Source organism: Phaethon lepturus, unplaced genomic scaffold (genome assembly GCF_000687285.1).
Source record: "Phaethon lepturus isolate BGI_N335 unplaced genomic scaffold, ASM68728v1 scaffold15020, whole genome shotgun sequence".
Taxonomy (NCBI): domain Eukaryota; kingdom Metazoa; phylum Chordata; class Aves; order Phaethontiformes; family Phaethontidae; genus Phaethon; species Phaethon lepturus.
In genome coordinates, this window is record NW_010512006.1 from 1 (window position 1) to 4,538 (window position 4,538).

The 4,538-nt window shown below is 42.6% G+C and overlaps 1 long non-coding RNA gene across 1 annotated transcript; it reads right to left on the reverse strand.

Annotated features, from left to right (window-relative positions):
* Positions 1-2,598: 2,598 nt before the first annotated feature.
* Positions 2,599-4,428, reverse strand: LOC104619577. The gene is made up of 2 exons (XR_738021.1): positions 4,100-4,428; positions 2,599-2,839 (listed from the first exon to the last, which is right to left on the reverse strand). It is a non-coding gene; the product is annotated as an uncharacterized LOC104619577 (long non-coding RNA).
* Positions 4,429-4,538: the final 110 nt, after the last annotated feature.

The window sequence follows — 4,538 nt, forward strand, 5'->3', positions numbered from 1 at the left end:
TTCCAACCCAAAGATTCTTTGATTCTATGAAAATACATCTGTACAGTCAACATCTGTGAAACCTATTTCCCCACGCTGCTGCCCACTCTGGGGAACCACTCCAGAACCCAGGGGCTCTCCCCTGCTCCTTCCCCACAGGGCGTCCTTCGGACCCGGCCAAAATCAACCAGCTTCACTCATCAAGACAACAAAAATTAGCTTGTCTGCAGGGTGCCAAAACAGAAATCCGTATTTCCCAGCAGCGTCCTCGGTTCAGCGTTATGGGCGAAGCATCGGTGGCACCTCCAAGCTAAATACCTGTGGGGCACCCCAAATGGAGAGAGACAGGCTTGCCTGGCCAAAGGGCCTCTCTCCTCCGCTGAAAAGATCAGGGGGCTCTTTTTTTTTTTTTTCTTTACAATTTTATTTACAAAATGTATTAAAACTCTTTGTACAACACCTCATTAAAATGAGGCTCAGTAATTGATGCCCACACATGCAGTTTATGCTTTTACAGCCATTAGTTTGCTTGGCAATTTTTTCTGCTCACTGAAGTGCAGTTTCAACGACCAAAAATAGGAACTTAAATTACAGAAAAAAAAAAAAAAAAGAGGAGGAAAAAAGGAAAAGGGAAAGAACCCCAAAATCCCCCAAAGCAAAACAAACGAAAAAAATATACCAAAACAAATCATCATGAGACTACTGCCGAACTTCCGATAGCTTGAAGTTGGTAGCCAGAATTGGTAAGCACTCAACACATTTTGTTTTAGCTTTACATGCAAGTTTAAAAAATATCGAACCATTTACCAAACTCCCTTCACTGCTGTGAAGCCTCCACTCTTAAAAATTGATTTGATAAACATACATCTTTTATACAGCTTTTAAGAAAAATGTTTGTTTTAAATACAACTCATAACCGCACAGCTTTAGCTTGCCCTTGCTGGGGACGTGATCGCGTTCAGAAGTTGAAAAAAAAATCACAGTTTCATGAAAAGAAAATGAAAACAAAACAACAATTTTTTATCAATATCTTGTTAAAAACTCGAACAATAAATTATTCTCCTATGAGCTTTTAAAATGATTTTATATTACATTTTGTCGGAAATACTTATTTTTAACAAGACTTTTCCTGTATAATCTTCTTCTTTTTTTTTTAATCCTATTAAAAGTTCAAATCTATCATCAGCAAACTAAACGCCTAAGGGTCAGACTGGTTTAAATGAGTTTCTTTTTCATTGTATGTTACTGATGAAATAAAACTCTATAGTAAACTACAGAAAATACATATTGTCGATTAGAGGTAATTAGTATGCAGATATTCCGTTGAACATTTCCCGTGTGATTGACAATATGTTTAAAGGTGTATTTTTTTTTGTCTTTTTTTGTTGTTTTTATTTTTTAAAGATGAAGTTAAGTAGTTTCCAGGCAGAGGTTCAAGGCCGAAATGCTGCTGCTGTCTAAGACGTCGGATGTGAGTAATGGCGAGCCCCTACCTGTCGCGGCGGCGGCGGCTGGAGCGCGGCGTCCTCCTTAGAGAGAGGGCAAGGACAGGAGCATCCTCCCACCGTGGCCATGAAACAAGAGTTGGCAGGAGCTGAGATAATAGAACAGTACTAGCAGGAGTCATGTTAGATTGCTTAACATTACTCTGGAACTGCAGCTCTAATTTGAGTTACTATCCTCTTCCCTTACTTCTGTTTTAAAATGCCCGTGACGGAGAAGCGTTAGCTGAGCACAGCTGTGAGAGAACTGGGGCGAGGCGCAAGCAGGCCTGCGAAAAACTAACCTGCGCTTCTCTTGCTTCATTGCTTGATATTAAACAGTGAATTAAAATGCAAATGCACAGCAAGAAAAGAGATATATGGTCTGAACCTAAACAGCAAGTAGCTTTCCTTTTTTTTTTTTATTTTTTTAAGAAGCCACCCAATGTCATTTTAATAAAGCACCTGGAGGTATGCCTGATGATCGAGGGGAAAAAAAAAAAGCAGCATTTTCTGCCCGCACTTTAGCTACCTTGTCAAGAAATTAATTTACTGATCTGGAAGCAAGACATGCAGTTCCACAAATTACTTTCTTTTGGATTTACAGATTCACAGTCATAGACCTTAACTGGTTTTAATGCACAGATTCTTTTCTTCAGGTGTTACACCTTTTACGGCTATACAGAATTGCTCAAATTAGCTGGAGAGTTTAAAGTGGCTCGGGAAAAAAAAAAAAATCACACCACCAGTAAGTAAATACTGAAACATCTTGACATCAGCTCATACAAGCAGTGACAGGCCAGTCCGTGTTCGCACGCAGCAGATTTCTGAGGCTTTGTGTCAGGAGGAGTTTCATAATTTGATACGCTTGGGGTGGCCGATGAAACCGGCTGCGGTTTGCTTCCAGGACACAAGTTCACTTACTGTGCAGTGGTATCAAAGAATGGCTTTTGTTGCACTGGTTTTTTTACAAGAATTTTTTTTCACACACTAATATCTTGTTACCAGTCCTTTCCTTTCCTTTTTCTCTTTTCTCTTTCTCATTTTATCTTTTATTTCTTTTCTTTTCTTTTTTCTTTTTCTTTTCTTTTTTCTTCTCCTTCTTTTCTTCTTTTTTTTTCTTTTACTTCTTCTTCTTCTTCTTTCAAGCAAAGCAAGAATATTTCGGTGATGGTTTGCATTGTTGTGAGTCTCAGAGTCTTCCATAAGGCACTGAAGGAAAAAATATCAGTTTTTCCTATTAAAAGTACATTGCACCATCATCAATGTGTGTCATGCCTGACACCTCGGAGAGAGTACGACTGGCTCAGGTGGTCCGAATCTGTGAAGTAGCCACATTCTCTGCTGCTTCTCCTCTTGCGTGCTGTCAGGGTGAGGATCTGTAACAAAACCAGAAAGATTTCATCACTGCTCAGCACCGAGGGGCAGGGAAGCTCAGCCTGGGGAGAGGCACAGTCTGTGGGCGATGGGCTCACCAGGCTTTTCCAGAGTCGTTTTTCAGCAATTCAACTGAACTTTTCATGCTTTAGAAACCGTGATTTCTAGCGTCGACTTTTTTGTTCTCTTGTAGATTTTTCTGAGACTTCCTAGAAGCACTTACCTGACCTGATTATAGCTTCAAAAATAAAGGGGAAGAGGTCACTAGCAAGAGAGAAGCGAATTCTGATTACAGTAATTTTTACAGCAATTAACAAAATATTTTCATATGTTCTGACCTAGCACAGTGCTGGAGAGAGGCATTACTCACTCCAGCATGAGGCCAGCTATCCCTGCTGGCAATACAGGATGGAATCAAGCTTCTGTTCAGGGAAGAAACTTAAATCACTTTTACACTCTTGAGAACGTTTCCAAAGTCCTCTGCAGCAGTCTGCTGATGCACTCAACAAAATATCACCCACAGCTGGAAGAGAGGAAAGGAAAGAAAGGAAAGAAAGGAAAGAAAGGAAAGGAAAGAAAGGAAAGAAAGGAAAGGAAAGGAAGGAAGGAAGGAAGGAAGGAAGGAAGGAAGGAAGGAAGGAAGGAAGGAAGGAAAGAGAGAAAGAAAGAGAGAAAGAAAGAGAGAAAGAAAGAGAAAGAATGAGAGAAAGAAAGAGAAAGAATGAGAGAAAGGCAGGAAGGCAGGAAGGAAAAGAAAGAGAAAGAAAGAGAGAGAGAAAGAGAGAAAGAGGAAGGAAGGAAGGAAGGAAGGAAGGAAGGAAGGAAGGAAGGAAGGAGAAAGAAAGAGAGAAAGGTAGGAAGGCAAAGAAAGAAAGAGAGAGAGAAAGAAAGAGAGAAAGAGAGAAAGAGAGAAAGAGAGAAAGAGAGAAAGAGAGAAAGAGAGAAAGAGAGAAAGAGAGAAAGAGAGAAAGGAAGGAAGGAAGGAAGGAAGGAAGGAAGGAAGGAAGGAAGGAAGGAAGGAAGGAAGGAAGGAAGGAAGGAAGGAAGGAAGGAAGGAAGGAAGGAAGGAAGGAAGGAAGGAAGGAAGGAAGGAAGGAAGGAAGGAAGGAAGGAAGGAAGGAAGGAAGGAAGGAAGGAAGGAAGGAAGGAAGGAAGGAAGGAAGGAAGGAAGGAAGGAAGGAAGGAAGGAAGGAAGGAAGGAAGGAAGGAAGGAAGGAAGGAAGGAAACCCAGAGGGTGTTAGTTCCCGGCCCGCAGCCGTACCCCTAGATTTTCACACTTTCTGTGCCATACACGTTGTAGCCTTCTCTGTACGTAGCGTAATTCTGGGTGCTGGTGGCGGGAGCCGGTTTGAAGTTCTGCGTGTTCTTGGTGAGTTTCATTCGCTTGGACTCGGCCCGAGACTTGTAGCAGAACTCGATCAGCGCCACCATCATGGCCAGCCCGAGGCCGCCCACAAGGATATAGAAAACCCCGGCAACATTGCTGAGGCTCAGAGCGCTCGTCTTGTCCTAAGAGAAACCAGCCTTTGCTGTCAGGAGCGGACGGACAGACAGACAGACAGACAATAGGCTACTTTGCCCTTAGTCCTAGCTGGAGTAACTATACTCAAGGCGTCAGCGTCCCACGCGTGGGGCAGTGCTGTCCCCCCGTCCCCGGCAGCCCGGGGCTGCGCAGCAGCGACTGCTCTCGCTCTCCCACC